Source organism: Pinus tabuliformis, chromosome 7, assembly GCF_031772625.1.
Source record: "Pinus tabuliformis cultivar Carrire ecotype Pingquan chromosome 7, CPIR1, whole genome shotgun sequence".
In the NCBI taxonomy this organism is placed as follows: domain Eukaryota; kingdom Viridiplantae; phylum Streptophyta; class Pinopsida; order Pinales; family Pinaceae; genus Pinus; species Pinus tabuliformis.
In genome coordinates, this window is record NC_142293.1 from 747728488 (window position 1) to 747746594 (window position 18107).

Below are 18107 nucleotides of genomic sequence, written 5' to 3' on the forward strand. Positions count from 1 at the left end.
GGAAAGCAAGACACAAGTTGATCTGAAGAAACATGGTAAAATTCTTTCTACCTAGAATGAATTTGTTTCTGCCATCAAAAAACAATTATATCCACTAGCTTATATGCAGCAAGAAATGATGAGTTGGCAAACTCTTTGCCAATTAAAGGGCCAAAGTGTACAAAGTTATACGCAGGAATTTAGAAAAAGAGCTTTAACTCTAGGCATTTCTCTAGACTCATCTGAAACTTTGTTGAAGTATATAGGTGGTCTGCATGGCTATTTGAAGCACACCATTCTCATGTTTAATCCCACCAACCTAGATGATGTATCAGTTTAGGCTACACATCTAGAAGCTAGAGCCAAGAATGTGAACCCAGAGATTGGGGGAACATCAAAACCCTCTGCAAGCAAGAACAAGGAAAAGAAGAAGCTGAAATGGAAGGAGAGGAAGACAAACATTGTACAGAAAGACAAACCTTCATGCACTCACTACAAGAAGGATGGGCACGATGATGCACACTGCTGGTCTTTGCATCTAGAGCTGAAACCCAAGAAGTTTGATGGTAAGAAGGAGAAGACTGTTGTTTCTATTCAGAAATACTTGGGGTCAGACTCAGGTGATGAAACAACAGTCACAGCCACAGGAATAAAAGTTTATCCACTTTAGAGAATGCAGAGATCAAGAAGCAGGTACAGGCGCTTCTTGATAAAGGGTTCATAAGACCAAGCACATCACCATGTGGATCTCCAATTGTACTGGTGAGAAATTAAGATGGTTCATGGAGGATGTGCATTGATTACAGAGCACTAAATAAAATAACTATCAAGAATCGTTATCCTCTTCCTCGCATTAATGATCTATTAGATCAGTTGAAAGAAGCAGATTACTTTTCCAAGTTGGACTTGCATAGTGGCTATCATCAGGTCAGAGTTGTAGAACAAGATGCATGGAACACTGCTTCAAAACAAAGCAAGGATTGTATGAATGGCTGGTTATGCCTTTTGGCTTAACTAATGCTCCTGCGACTTTCATGAGAGTTATGAATGATGTACTCCGACCTTTTATTGATGATTTTGTAATTGTATATTTAGATGACATTCTTGTTTTCATTAAAACATAGGAAGAACATTTGAAGCATGTAAAGCAGACTTTAGATGTTTTGAAAAGAGAAAATATCTATGTAAAGTTATCAAAATATGAATTTGGCAAAACATCTTTAAATTTTTTGGGTCATATTGTAGGGGGTGTTGAATTGAAGATAGATCTTTAAATTTTTTGGTTCATATTGTAGGGGGTGTTGAATTGAAGATAGATCCCTCTAAGGTCGAAGTAATTGTGAACTGGCCTAAACCCAAATCTACTACAGAAGTTAGGAGTTTCCTAGGAGCAGCACAATATTCGAGAAAGTTTATTGCTAACTTTTCCTTGATTACAACTCCCTTACATGATTTAACAGGATTGAACAAAGTGTTTTAGTGGGGAGGCAAACAGCAGAAAGCCTTTAACACCTTGAAATAAAAAATTAGTACAGCACTAGTACTAACATTGCCAGATCTTCAACGACCATTTGAGATTGAAACAAATGCCAATGACTATGCCATGGGAGCAGTGTTGATGCAACATGGTAAACCCATAAGCTATCATTCTGAGACATTTAATTCTACAGTAGTTAATTATCCCACATATGATAAAGAATTGTATGCATTAGTGCAGAGTGTGAAAAAGTGGAAACATTACCTAATGGGCAAAAAAACAATTATACATACAGATCATCAACCACTTCAATATTTACACTCACAAACTAAGTTGCATCAATCAAGAAATTACAGGTAGATGGGTTTCCTACAGCAATTTCATCTTGTCATCAGATATAAGAAAGGCATACACAATAAGGTTGCAGATATGCTATCAAGACCAATTAAAATGCATCTACTATACTTAAGCATAACTCAGTAATGCATGAAAGCTACATTGAACAATATGCTCAAGAGGTAGATTTTAAAGATGTATATGCAACCTTAAGTCATGGCAAACAAGTAGAAGAATTGGATTATTATGTTAAGGACCAACTCTTGTATCATTTGGGAAAGTTATGCATTCCACAAAATGAAAGAGTTAACATAATCCGAGAAGCACATACTTCTCTAATATCAGGTCATTTTGGTATAAGTAAAACAGTTGCACAACTGCAAAGATTCTGTTATTGGCCAAGAATGCATGAAACAGTTTCTAGATATATTAAAGGGCGTACCATGTGTGCTAAAAGCAAGCTTAGCAATAGAAAACTAGGCTTGTACACTCCACTTCCAGTTCCTTCTCGTCCTTGGGAAAGTGTTTCCATGGACTTTGTTGGGGGATTGCCAAAATATAGAAAGGGTCATGATTATTTATATGTTATTGTGGACAGGTTCAACAAAATGTGTATTTTAATACCTTGTAACAAGCATATTACAGCTAAACAAACAGCGAAGTTGTTCTTTTAGCATGTAAGGGTTCATTTTGGGTTACGCACTTCCAATGTATCTGATCGAGATTCCCGATTTGTTGGGAAGTTTTGGTCAAGTCTGTGGGAATTGATGGACACCAAATTGAAGAAGAGCACAGAATTTCATCCATAAACATATGGCCAAACAGAGGTGGTCAACAGGACAGTGATCTAGTTGCTCAGGGGCTAGTGCAACAAGCATCCCAAGCTTTGGGATGAGCATTTGTGTTATGTGCAACACGCTTACAACTGTGTCAAGCACTCTTCTACTCAGAGATCTCCTTTTGAGACTTGTTTTGGTTTTACACCAAAGTCTCCCTTGGATTTTGTCTTTGGTAAAGGCATAGCAGTTGATGGACACAGTGGTGTGGACAAAGCAACCAAGTTCATTGAACAGATCCAAGAAATTCACTAGGAAGTACAAGAAAAGCTGGAAAGAAGCTAGGGCAAGTACAAGGCAAGGCATGAAAAGCATCGAATTGAGCATAGCTTCCAAGTTGGTGATCAAGTCTGGTTGTACATCAGCAAAGATATAATGCAAGGTGAAGGTAAGAAGCTAAAGCCAATAAGGTATGGGCCTTTCAAGATACTTGAGAAAATTGGTGAAAACGCTTTTCGCCTTGATTTGCCAGTTTATATGCATATATATTCAGTTATTAATGCAGAGAACTTGAGACTGTATGAACCTTCATTGATTGAAGATCCCGAAGAGCAAAGTCAGCAGCCTTCTATTGATGATCTGTTGCCTGAATATCTCAATGAGTTGCAGGAAGACACAGTTCTGGACAGGAAGGTGAGAACTACGTGCAGAGGGGATGTTGAGTACCTAAGAATCGAACTCAAAGGTTCAAAACCAAGCAGTGCACGATGGATAGAGATTGAACAAGTGAGGAAGTTGTATCCTCACTTGATCAATGCTTAAAAACCAACTTTTGGTGTCCAAAAGCTTTTCAGTGGGAAGGCGTAATCCAAAATGGATCCTAAAAACCCTCTAAGTCTTCAAAAATCAAAAAAAAAAAAAAACTATCGCAAAGGATGAACCTCTAAAATAGCGAACTACACTATCGAGAGAGAAAAACATGAAGAAAAAGAGAAAACAAAGCCTATCGGATGTCAAAGGAATGATGCACAGGAGTCGTCGGATCTGGCCGATCAACGGTCCAGATCCGAACGGCATATCGCAATCGACGGTGGCAAGCAGAGATTATCGAAGGCGGCGTTATGGAAGTTGTGACAGCGATCAGCGCGAGTCAACGAGGACCATCGATCAAGCGCGCAGATCAATGGCCCAGGTTAACTCGCGGTATTGCATCGGAAAAACACAAAGGGAAAGGCTTACGGAGGCCCGAAGACTGTGCGACATGCGATTGAGATATATCGCATCACATTATCGCATTGGAGCGATACAAAGGAGCAAGGCCAATACAGTTGCAATTTGTGATAAAGCCGAACCCAACGGGACTTATGGGTAGATATATATATCTTTTGAGTTCCGTAAAAGGGGGTTTTTATATGTAAATTCACATTTTCGTTAAATAAAAGAAAATCAAAGGAAATGCGAATGGAGCGATAAACGGACCCGAAAGGGTTTATACATGCAGCGACATATATTTTTAATTCCGTAGCAAGTGGGATTTCGGGCGGGCCTTAGGCCGTAAGCAGTACTGGACGGGCTCTGCCCGAGCCCATACACTGGCCGACATGTGGCTAGGCGCTGGAGAGAGAAAACTTTCTTTTCGAGCGGGTAATCTCCGTGCGCATAAGCCACCTGAAATCAATAGAAACTGTTGGATCAACAATCACTTGCGATAGTGCCCGAAGACGGAACCGAAAGGATTATAGAGCAGAATTAATGATATTTCAGGTCCGATAAATGGTAGTTTGGTGGATTTTCTCGTGTTTTTGTGTATTTCTCTGTGTAAATAGAGAACACCTATTTTGGGGATTTCAAAGGCACTGATGGTCCCTTCCGTTACAAAACAAGTGGCCACCATCCCTGAAGACGTTTAGCAATGATTGCTTAATGCTCAAAGGGGATTTGAGCAGACAGAGGCCGAGAGCCAGAGAGCCTAGAAAAGGAAACGAACAGACAGTGCCAATTGGCTTAAAAGCCACTGAATGACAGAGACAGGGACAGGCACTGTTAGAGAGAAGACAAAGATAGAAAGCAAGAGGGAGAGTCTGTGTACTCAGAGAGACTTGAGGGATTCAAGTAAACTCTTACTATTTTGTATCTGTTGTGTTGAGACTCAAATTGAGCTCACTTTGTAAAACTCTGCTCTTGAAGACATAATAGAGAGGTCACCACTAAAGGTTGGACCAGGAGACATAGCCCAAGATTTTTGGGTGAACTCCTTGATTATTTGTTTTGTTATGTGTGTATCTGTTATGTTTCTTTAACTGCTTCATTGTCTATATTATTTGCAATCTTATCGATCCGTTTCACTAAGAATGTAAGCAAATCCATGCACCTGAGTCTGTAATACCTTAATCTTAGTCTAAGATCTCATTTTCAGATCAAAACTAGAACTGAATTGGGCCTTCAAACACCATAATTCGGCCCCTAAATCAAAACTGAAACACAACCTCAACAGGACTGATGATAGGGCTTCAATAGGGCTAAAACTCGCCTTCAACAGGGCTAGAACTCCTCCTCTAGAAGAGATCTACAACTCACCTTCTAAACAAGACCAAAAACCTTCCCAAAGAGTGTCAAAAACCCTTCGCACATAAAACCTCTCCAACTCAGCTTCACTTCACTTGGTTCACAAGGTATGAATCTCAAAATTGCTCCTTCGCTTACTTAAACATAGTGAATGAGTCCTAGGTTCCTCCACATAATACCTATATATAGTGCGTTTAACCCCCAAAAGCAAGGCTAACTTGCCCATTATCTAGGTCGACCTGCCCACTAGTTAGGTTAACTTCTACAACTGACATAATGTATAATGAATATTCAAAAATTATTTCTCCTCCACCATGAGGAGTTAGAGGGAGTGCCATATATTATTGGAAAGGTCTCGGAATAAGCTTTCCAACCATATAGATTATGCTCCCATTTGAGCTAGGTAAATGGACTAAAAATGCATTCAAAGATAGGGTATCTAAATGGGGCATTAAAAATCCAAAAACAATATTTCCAAAAGGTGTGCCATATATCGTATAAAAGGTCTCAAAATATGTTATTTGAACATGTAACTCCCTTTCATTTGAACAGCCTTTAACATCAATAAGAACCATTTTCAACAATCTCTTCCTTTGTTATTTATGGAAATACTTCAATATCTACTTCTTCTTATAGTTTCTCCCCATGTCTGCATTCTCTCCATACTTCTTGTCAGATACTCCCCCTTGTCTACAACCTCTCACCCTAGAAAGAGTGCTCCCATTGAGTTTGTGCTTCAATCTCCATCTTCATATGGAGAGTTATCAAATGAAGTTGGATAATGATGGCTTGCTCCATACCTCAAAACATTATATGTATATAAATCATCACTAATATAGGTGTGCTCCATCTAGTTGACCTTTATATGTATCTTTAGAGTGTCTTTAAGGTTCGACATGCCTAACTCCACTACGTAGCAAGTATGAAAACCCTTTAAATATACAAAGAAAAATAGACCAAAGTGGAACATTTTATTCAAAGTGGAGCCTTATAAGCAAGTCTAACTTCGAAAGTAAGTGAAGCATAATACTATAGTCTTTCCATAATCCAACAACTGCAAACTCACTCCAATCAGGATTATCACCAATAGGATTTAATTCAATAAAAGATATGTAAAACTCAATTTCCAAATGTTTCATTTATACTAGTGATTCCTCTCAAATTTCCAAGTAGGCTAGATGACCCCTCAAGTGATTAATAATACATGAACAAGTTGGTGATGTACAACATAGTGACAATATAATGTGTGCGTATCTGTGACAAAACCTTATATTTCTGTTTATTCTAGCTCATTCTTTGGGTTCATTGAAAGTACATGTATCTCAATGAGGTTCACAAAGAATTCTTATTTCTAAGGTATTTGTTTCTAAACTAGCAGACAAAACTTGAGTTTTCTTAGAAGTTTACTGACTTGGTCTTCTTCCATATCATAATCAAGAGGATCAAAATGGATTAATATTTTATGGTCACTAGTAGTAGCATATTCTCATCATTTTGGCTACTCTCCTCAATTTCCTCCTCAACAGATTCAGATGGAACCCTTGTTCTCTACTTCATATCAACATCATCCCCATCAGTCTATATACTTCTAATTTTTCATTTACACAATCTCTTTCCTACTCACATCCCATGATCCACAAATTCATTATTAAATCCATTTGTTATTTTCTTTACTTCCATGAAAGGGGAAATTGAACCAATCTTCCCATGAGGCTTTTTGCTCCTAAATGATTTAAAAACATTACCAACTACCACTTTAGTCTCGATAGGTTGTATGGTTGCAAATGAGTTCATAGGTTACTCAACAATATTCTTGCTCTCAATGTTGAAGTATTTTCTAGATTGTTAAGACTATGGTTTATATCCTCCAATACAACATCATGAGGGTCATTCAATCCTATCAAAATATGATTCTTGAGCCATTGTTTCTCTTTAAAAAAAGTTTCAAATCCAATTGTCCTTTAGAAGGCATCATGGAGTGTTTGAATAGAAAGATTGTCTAAATAGATTTCACCATTAATAGTATTGGAAACTAGCTTTGCAATGACTTCCACTTGAGGGTTCTTTCAAGGAGCTAAATTTTTGTTCTGATTCTTCATTATTGTGTTTCACTCCCACTGCTTCATTTTCATTGTTGTGGGAATTATGTTGTTTTTCCCTATTCAGTCACTTTTCAAAGTCTTCGGAACTATACACATTGAGCTTCTATGTTTGATAACAAGACCTCATCCTGAATATAGTTCACTAACAAAACGAAAACTTCATCTTATTCATATTTGCAACAATAAGATTCACCCAAGTCATTCCCTCTTCTACAAGTCACATAACCCTATTTATTCAACTCAATAATTTCACTTGCATGTTTGTGTTGGATTTATAGCTGCAATTGTTGTAACTTCCTTCTTTTGCAATGGATGTTGCTTCTCTATTATTGCTTTCGAATTTTCAGTGGTAGCTTGGTTGCATGATAGATTGTAGTACCCTTGAGCTGCAAAACTCACCTTATATATACCAAAGTGTAGTTACAGAGGTAGAGGGTAGCATATCTAGATATCTATCGTCAACATCTTCTTCTTCAAATAGCTTTCCATGCTCTCATCCTAAATAAGGGTCTTGTAGTACTGTCATTGGAGTGATAGCCAAACTAAGCGGAGTCACAAGAAGTAGACCTCTACAACCATCTGTTTCAAAATATAAACCAAAGAGGGTTACAATATTTAATTTGCAAGCCCCACAAGTGGACTCCATTAACCTATAACCATTGTGCAAAATTGTCCAGCCTTCCATTTCTTCAACTGCCTCATAACTTTCAACCTTGCATGTACTTGGAGAAGCTTTCATCAACTATTTAGATCTGTGTCTTGAGCATGCAAGTCCATCTTTGGTTCTTCTTTTTTTCTTCTCCATGCCTTGGTGTATTTTTCTTTATGCCTGGTAGAAATATATTCTTCCTTGGTTTGTTTAGGAAACCATCGCATGCTACTTCTGCAATCACGTGCTATATGCCAAAAATTGTGGCATTTGTAGCATTTTGTATTATACTTGTATAGGGGAGTGAATGAATTGTGATTTCTATTGTTATAGCCATTAGGGCCTCTGATTGGATTGCTTGTAATTTTTTTTCTAGAGGTCTGACAAGGGCCCCTAAAATCATCCCTAGCGTAGGATCTACAATCCCTTGCCTTATGTCTAAACTTTGTACATGAAAAACAACGACCAAGAAATATAGTTTGATACCTAATTGAGAAGGATTGCCTTGATGAAGTAGCTCTATTGAAGTTGTTATGCTTCGAAGACGAGTCAACTCGTTCTTATCCTCGTCTCTTATTTCACTATTTCTTGTATTGTATAGGGACCCCTTGAGTGCATCAGCATAGCTTATAGGTGTAGTAGCTCTTCCAAATTCATCCTAATTTATTTCCTTGCTTCCACTTTGGTTGGGGCTTTGAAGAATATTGACATGACCTTCAAGATTTTCTTTAACTTTATTTTCTGGTGACTTAAGGCTTGTATCTTCTTTGTATGAAATCTTGCCCACATATCCAAGACTTGTTTTGTCATATGGTGATATTTGACCGCTGATAAAATCATCCAGTATTTGAGAATCTTTCAAGTTCTTGTTGAGTTTATCTATTTTATTCCTTAATGACATAATTTCTGCTTCAAGCTTCTCACATTTTTCTTCTTTTTCCTTCAGTTATTTTTCATCACTTCTTATGTTCTCTTAACTTCTTCTAGTTGATTTTTCAAGGAGATGACTTCTTCAAGTTTTTCTCTTTCAGTTTTTTATCAACTTCTACATCTAGCTTCTCATAATCCCTAACCGTTTCCTTTAGTTGACTTAACAACATTGCTTCTCTCTTTTCTTCTTCCTTTACTTGACATCTCAAGAAGACAACTTTTGTTTCATTAATGTTATGACTCTTCTCTTCAAGGATTTGTAACTACTCTTTAAGCCTCATATTTTATTTTATGAGCCTAACTATTTGTTCATGAACACACACAAATTCTACACCAAAATCAATAGTGTAACCTTCTTCTAGATGTAATTGTCTCTTATGATTGTCTTCATCTTCTTAAAATATTTTTTTATGCATGAATATGGAGGAGACTTCTTTCATGGGTTTGGAGTCATGCCTTTTTAACTTTCCCATTTGTGTTTATGAGGCCTACCTTCCAGGTATTAGGTTGTGTCTAAAGGAACTTGCTCTAAAACCAGTTGTTGGAAATACTAAGATAGAGATCAGTATTTCATTATTTTTAACTATTTTGTGTTTAAAAATATTTTATTCACATAAATCATGAAACAAAAATCTGTTTTTTAAGAAACGGTTATCTACTGCATTAAAACATTCTAGTTTAATGCCATGACCTTGTAAATCCTAAGACAAAATTCTTCTACTAATGTCCAAAAGCTCCCAAAAAGATTGTCACAATTTCAACCCTAGCTACAGATTACAGGTCTGAATTGATTTTCACCATACAGTCTCCAAAAAACACCTATAAATATTTGCATAACATATCAAAAAACAACTAGCATTACTAAGTCACTACATTTCCTCCATAATAGAGTTGACCTGGGCTTCATTTTCTTCTAGCTCTAGCTGAGGCGGTGGGACGACTTGACCAGTGACAGTGCCTATACCAATTTCCTCATGTTGCGCTTAATTCCCATTGAGTCTCTGCAGCAAGAATTCCTCATTTGCACTATTACGATCCCCCTCTTCATTGTCGTCCTTTTCCCGGGTTAAATTATCCACACGAAAACACGACATTTCAGTCGTAAGTTGCAGTTTGTCCATCTTAACCTCAAGTATGCCCATTTTCTGATTTAGAAGCTCGTATTGGACCCATGCTTCAGACAGAATCATCTCCAAAGCGATAAATAATTCCTTAGCACCTACCATTTTTACTAAAGAAATGTTGAGCTCTTCCTCTCTAGCTCCAAGATCTCGCTCCATGTAATTGAACCTGTTGGCGATCTTGGAAAATTATGGCTCTAACCACGAATTATATCCTTTCAAAATCGCACCAACATTCTATAAATGTCATTGAGCCAATTCTCCTTTATTTTAGACCTTTGTTTCCATCATTAATTCCACATCAATTCCCAGACACCATACAATCACAAAAATATGAAGCCATAATGGAAATATTGTTATCCGAAGCAAAATTCAATACGAGCAAGGTTCTCATGCATGCAATCTACATCTCAAATGTTGAAACAAAGGCCTCACACATTCTAACTAATATATTAACCACTGAATCACCTCGCCATTTGTCCTTAAACCTACAAGGTGTGACAAACACCACCCAAGTGGCCGCACGAACTCGTCCCTTCATGTTAGATATTGGTTGCCACATTGTTGAAGGATTTATAACAATTAATAATATTTCAAAATAATACCTGGTCGAAAGAAGCAATAAGACCTGCCGCCCTCTCTAAATCTTCAAAACACTTTGTTCTAATAGAACTCCTTGTTTGAGATTTCTCTTGACATGGAAGAGCTCAATCAAATCAAATTTGTCCATTAATAACTTAATTCGATGCAGGATAGGGGTTGATATATACTCTATATTCTCTTTTACTTTGTTCACCTTCTAAATAACAATCATTAAGTCACCAAAACTATCAATTAATGAATTCCCCTCGAGTAATCCAAATCCATGCCTTGCTACAAAGCCAAAAATTCAGCCTGGTTATTTGTAGAGACCCCTAAACCCCAGGCAAATTAAATATCCCTTTCTTCTTCAAGGCAAAAGATAACCCCTCCCGCTCCTTCCTCCCTGCATGAAACACAAATATTTACATAAGAAACACTTATACATTTTTTCTTTATAAATATTTTGTAAACTTCCTTGCACAATAGTAAGCACCAACTTACAACTTTCCTAGGCACCAACCTATAAGAGATTTCATTCCCCTAGCTAAGCACCAACTTAGCAAACTATAGCCACCAACCTATGTCTTCAAGTTGTTCCTTGTCTAGCCCTCAACAAATTCTTTAGTGAGTTGTCACCTAACTATGCAACCTGTTAACATAGATTGTCATTGATGTCAAAATGGCAATATTCGAGGAGCCAGAGGAAGCAAACAGAGCCATCGAAGGAGCAAAACAGAGCCATCGAAGGAAGCAAACAGAGCTATCGGAGCAATGAATGCCAAAGAATACATTATCGGGAGCTATCGGGAGCAATATAGTGTATATGCATGCAAATACACTATCGGAGGTGCAAACACATATATATAAGCCAAATACACTATCGGAGGCGCAAACACATATATATAGGTCAAATACACTATCGGAGGCACAAACACGCATATATATAGGCTATATACACTATCGGAGGCAGAAAAACTTATATATATGCAAATACACTATCGTAGGTGGAAAACATAGGTATATCGATATACACTATCGGAGGCGGAAAAGATATATATATCGGAGTACAGAGGCGACATATATATATATATATATATATATATATATATATATATATATATATATATATATATATATATATATATCAGTGATATTGTAATCGGCGGGTTCTACATTGAGCCACTACCCGAAATTCCCGACAACGACGTATATGTGCGGATCCCACGATAACATTATGCAATGGTTTAATGTTATATCGCATCCGCCCATCGCAATAATACAAAGGGGTGTCACCCCTAAAAGTGTTGATCGCGATATATGTTGCAGACCCGATGCAACATTACAATTTGGCTTAATATCATATCGCATCCGTAGGTGAATCGGCCATCAGCCATCGAGAAGCTGCGACTGTCGATTGCGATATATGTAGCGGACCCGATAAAGTTATAAATGCGGGCGTAATAAATTTGAACTCCGCCCTTTAGCGTTTCAGTCGTTTTTTTATATATTCTTGTGTATTACATTCGCGACCATAAAGAGGCGGATTCGCATTCCCAGTGCATCCAACCCTCCACCATTCATCATCCCTTTGTGGATCCAACGGTCTACATATATTTCGGGTGGACATGTAACTCAAGGAATACCCACCCAAAAAGCGGTATCATCTTCCTTCCCGCTGCTACGTGTCGCTTGCCAACTGGAATCGGAAGCCATCCTCTGAATACCAATTCGCGCTTATGCCCCTTCTGAAATACCACTTGTGGTATAAGAATATTTGTATTGCGCGGGGTTTTTGAAGGCCAAAATGCATAAGAAATGCTCCCGATAGTTCAGAAGGCCCGAATGATGTCGATTATGATGGCGGTGGTGACATGGCAGCTTTCTCTGTGTATTTCAATCCTCGTCGTTAAATCAATGTGTCCCAGGAGTGTTGGTGAGCACAAAGAGATAGAGGAAGCTATAGCGACCAAAAATCCAGGAAGCCGAATGGTAAGCCAGTGCAGAGGAAACTAAAAAGCCAAAGCAATAAAGAAGAGGGAAGCCAAAGAACAAGCCAGCACATAGGAAGCTTAAGCGAGCGTTAAAGAAGCCAAAGAGCCAGTGGAAAGCATAAACGAACAGTTAGAGGCATCAGGAATACAAAAACAGGAAAAAACAAGGAAGTGGGTGAATAATCAGAGTGAGAGGAAGCGGAAGTTTAGGCAGAGGCAAAGAGGCAGGAGAAGCAGGAGAACAGGAGTGAAGCAGAAGCTCAGCAGGCTTGGGAGCATAGAACTACAGAAAAATAGTTTATACCAGGTTAGGGTTGGAGCCCACAAGGTTGAAGCCTCAGAACTAAAAGGATTGGAATCCTTCGGAGTTGGTGCTCCTAAGTGCAGAACTATTGCCTTGGCAAAGTAGAGTTGGTGCTCTAGGGGTTGAATCCTCACAAAAGTCCAAGTTGACGATTGGCAACTGATTGCAACTATTTATATATTGTATCTATTTCATTGCATTGTTTTGTTAATAAAATCATTTATTCCAGTTATCTATTTCTGTGTTCCATATATACATGTTTTGGTGATAAAAAGAAAAATTAATAAGAAATATTGATTCACCCCCCCCCCCCTTAGTATTTCCAACAATTGGTATCAGAGCAGGATTCTTCATATTAGCCTAATAGCTTGAAGAAGGATTCGTAGTCATGATGAGAAATCACGAAGCCTCAGGAAAACCTCCTCTATTCGATGGCACCAACTTTGGTTTCTGGAAAAAGAGAATGACCTACTACTTAATGTCCCTTGGACCTGAAGTCTAGCATTTCATTCTAAATGAGTACCAAATTCCTACCACTCTTCCAACAAATCAAGACGAGAGGAAAGCCTACACTGCAAATGCAAAAGCCTTGAACTCCATCACTAGTGGAATCATTGATTCCGAGTTTACAAAAGTCATGAATTGTAACTCTGCCAAAGAAATGTGGGATAATCTAATTGGCTTATATGATGGAGACTCAAAAGTCAAGAAGGCAACGCTTCAAACTCATAGAAGGCAATTTGAAAGTTTGAAGATGGAAGATGAAGAAGATATGTCATCATACTTTCTCCGAGTAGCTGAAGTGGTCAACTCTCTTAAAGGATTGGATGAAAATATTGAAGAAAGTACCATTGTTCAAAAGGTCTTAAGATCTCTTCCAAACAGATTTAACTCCAAAATAAGAGCCATAGAAGAAGCAAAGGATCTAGATGCTCTCAAGATGGATGAACTCCATGGAATCCTCACTGCCTATGAGATGAGAAAAGGTGGCCCAAGCGCCAAAGATGCAGCATTCAAGGCCTCAAAATAAAAGAAGGGGAAAGAAAGGAATGACTGTAGTGATGACTCCAATGTGGAATCCGAATTGGCTTAATTTGTGCGAAGGCTTAAGAAAGGATCTAAGCTAAAAGTTAAGTACCCTCTTATCTGTTTCAAATGTGGAAAAATAGGTCATTATGCTGCAAAATGTCCTCATAAACATGATAATGATAATGAAGGAAATTCTAAAAGAAGGGTATACAAAAAGAAAGGGATCAATAAGAAGAACTTCTTCTCTAAGCAAGATGAGTCTGATGAAGATGAATTTGTAGTCATCAAAAAGAAATTAGATGAGGAAAGTGACCATGATGAAAGCCAAGAAACATTATTCATGGCATTCACAAATGATGATGACTCGGGGCTAGAAGGAAATGTAGATGAACTGTTAATAAGTGACATTGAAGAAAATGAGAAATTACGAAATAAAATCATTTCTCTCAAGGTAGAAAACGAGGAAACAAGAAGAATATAATATATCTTGGAAACAAAGCTAAAAGAAAAAGAAGAGACTTGCGAAGAACGTGAAGCCGAAATAGTATCTCTGAGGAAGGAATTGGAGCAAGTTAAAAAGGGTTGGAAAAGCTCTCAAATACCTGAGACTATCCTGAAAAATCAAACCTCAACATGACAAGTCTGGAATAAGTTTTAAAGGAGAATCACCAAGCACTAAGAATAGTGTGAAAAGCTATGCCGATGCACTTTCCAGCAACCCAAAAGAAGAAAAAGTATGTCATCAAAGGCGCATCCCAGATCCAAAGAATGAAGAAAGAATAACTCCAAAGAAGAATGTGGATTTGAATCATGGATACTACAGCAAATACAAACCAGTGTTCCATCAAAGGCCCATCTCAAATCCAAAGAATGAAGCAGGAGTAGTTCCAAGGAAGGAAATTGACTCAAACCATGGCTACTACAATAGGTACAAAACTATCTTTCTTGGACATTGCTTTCATTGTAAAAACTTTGGTCATCAAGCCAGACGTTGCATGGTTCGCAAGAGTGAAACACCAAAGCTAAATGATCAAATAATCAAACCATATGGCCCCAAAAGGCAGGGACAAATCAAAACCTTCAATTCGTTTGATCCCTTGACCAAATTTGATCTGATTTGCTCATTATGCTACAATAATGGACACTATGAACAAAGCTGCCCACTCAAAAGAGGAAAAGCAAGTAGTGAGAATCCCAACATGGATAAATGTGGCCTGGCTCTATATGCTCAAAATAATGAAAATCATTGGTTTGTGGATAGTGGGTGCTCCAGACACATGACAGGGGACAAAAGGAAGTTTGTCTCATTGAGCAAAAAGGAAGGAAATGTGTCCTTTGGAAGTGGATCTGCCAGAATTGCGGGAAAAGGAACTATTACTCTTATCAATGGAAAAGAAAAATCTCAAGATGCTCTGCAAGTAGACGGGCTCAAACACAACCTCTTGAGTGTCTGCTAAATCTATGATCAAGGACATAATGTTGTCTTTAGCACCAAAGATTGTGAAATAAGGAACTCTTCCTCAGGGGAACTTGTGGTGAAAGGGGTTAGAACACCAGACAACATTTACATTCTGAACAAGATTCAAGAAAATAAATGCTACTTGAGTCAGACAGATGAAAGTTGGTTGTGGCACAAGCGACTTGGACATACAAGCTTCGAAAATCTAATCAATATCAGCAAGATTAAAGTTGTACGAGACATCCCAAGGCTATTCAAACCAAATCAAGGAGTATGTGGTCCATGTCAACATGGAAAGCAAACCAGAACCAGCCACAAGACCAAGGAGCTCTCTACATCAAAGCCCTTGGAGATCATCCATGCTGATTTATGTGGACCAACTAAAAATCAGGCACTCCGAGGAGAAAGGTACTTTGTTTTATTTGTTGATGACTATACTAGAATGATGTGGATATATTTTATAAAATATAAATATGAAACATTTGAGTGTTTTAAGAATCTAAAAGCACTTCTAGAAAATGAAAAGGACTCAAAAATTAAGTGCCTCAGAACAGATAGATGGGGAGAATTCACATCAAAAGAATTTAATGAGTTATGTAATATACATGGAATTAAAAGAGAATTCTCTGTTTCCAAAACACCCCAGCAAAATGGGGTAGTTGAAAGAAGAAACCGAACAGTTCAAGAAATGGCAAGAACAATGTTATTAGCAGCAAACTTGCAGCCAAAATTCTGGAGAGAAGCAGTCGGGACAGCTGTCTATACCTTGAATCGAACTCAATTAAGACCAAATTGTGAAAAAATTCCTTATGAATTATGGAAAGGAAGAGTTACTTCAATAAAGTATGTCAAGATCTTTGGAAGCAAGTGCTTCATAAAAATCAATGATGGCTCACCAGGAAGGTTTGATTCTCGGGTTGATGAAGGGATATTCCTTGGATACTCTACACAGAGCAAAGACTACAAGTGCTACAGTTTTTGACTAAGGAAAATAGTGGAAAGAATTGATGTAAAGATTGATGAAGACCTTCCAGAAAAAGAAATTGAAGAACATGAAGATGATCCTCTCATTGAAGAAGAAGAACCTGAAGAAGAAGAAATAGATCAGGAAAAAGAAGAAGAGGAAAAAGAACCACCTCATACCCCTTCAAAGGTGAAGTTTCTACAGAAATATCATCCAGTAGAGAAAATTATTGGCCATAGAGATGAAGGGATGCAAACCCGAAGAAGGATGATAATTACACCAAAGAGAAACGTTATTTCTCTTCTATCCATGATAGAACCAGAAACATTTGCACAAGCAAGGATCCTCATTGGGTAAAAGCCATGGAAGAAGAAATGTCCCAAATTGAGAAGAACGAGACATGGGAGTTGGTACCTCATCCAAAGGACAAAAACATAATAGGAACCAAGTGGGTATTCAAAAATAAAATGAATGAAGATGGACAAGTTATCAGAAACAAGGCAAGGCTTGTTTGCAAAGGCTATTCACAAATTGAAGGAATTGACTTTGAAGAAACATTTGCACCAGTAGCTCGTATGGAAGCTATCAGGATGTTCTTGGCATTTTCTTGCTCAAAAGGATTCAAAATCTATCAAATGGACGTAAAATCAGCATTTCTGAATGGGGAACTCAAGGAAGAAGTCTACATGGAGCAACCAGAAGGGTTTGATCTAACAGAAGGAAAAGACTTAGTCTATAAGTTGAAAAAGGCATTATATGGGTTGAAACAAGCTCCCAGAGCTTGGTATGCAAGATTGGATCACTATCTACAACAACAAGGCTTCAAGAAGGGAGTGGCAAGAAGTAATCTCTACATAAAGACGGATGAAGGTAAGTTACTAGTCACACTTTTTTATGTTGATGATCTGATTTTCTCTAGCCATAATGATGAGATGAGCCATGAATTTTCTCAAAACATGTCAAAAGAGTTTGAGATGTCAATGATAGAAGAGTTATCTCACTTCCTTGGACTACAAGTATCTCAAACCAGAGTAGGGTTGTTTATATCCCAAGCCAAATATCTTAAAGACATGCTTAAAAGATATGGAATGGAACTGTGCACCCATGAGCACACCTATGACCACAAATTGCAAATTCAGCAAAAATGATGACTCCCCTCCAGTAGATGCAACTCATTATAGATCAATAATTGGAGCCCTTCTGTTCTTAACTGCTACGAGACCCGACATAATGCATGCAGTAGGAATGGTGGGAATATTTCAATATGCTCCTAAACAATCCCACTTGTTAGCTGTAAAAATAATTCTCAGATATCTAAAAGGAACTCCTGATTTCGGTCTTTGGTACCCTAAGAGCTCAATGTTGACTGTAACTGCATACACTAATGTTGATTGGGCCGGAAGTGCAGATGATCGAAAAAGTACTAGTGGAAATGCATTCTTCCTAGGAGACTGTTTAGTATCCTGGCTCAGCAAAAAACAGACATCCATATCATTATCCACAGCTGAAGCCGAGTATATAGCTGTAGCAGACTATTGTACTCAAATACTATGGATGAAGGAGGCTCTAAAAGATGTCAACATAGGTACAGATCAACCAATTACCATCTTTTGTGATAACACAAGTGCTATCAGTCTCAGCAAAAATCCAATGACGCACTCAAAGACCAAACATATACCAATCAAGTATCATTTCCTTCGTGAACAAGTATTTGAACAAAACATCACCTTGGAATATATCAATACTAAGGAGCAGATAGCTGATATTTTCACAAAACCTCTTCCTCGAAAATAATTTGAACATCTTCGTCAAAAGATGGGGGTTATCACTTTAGCATCACTCA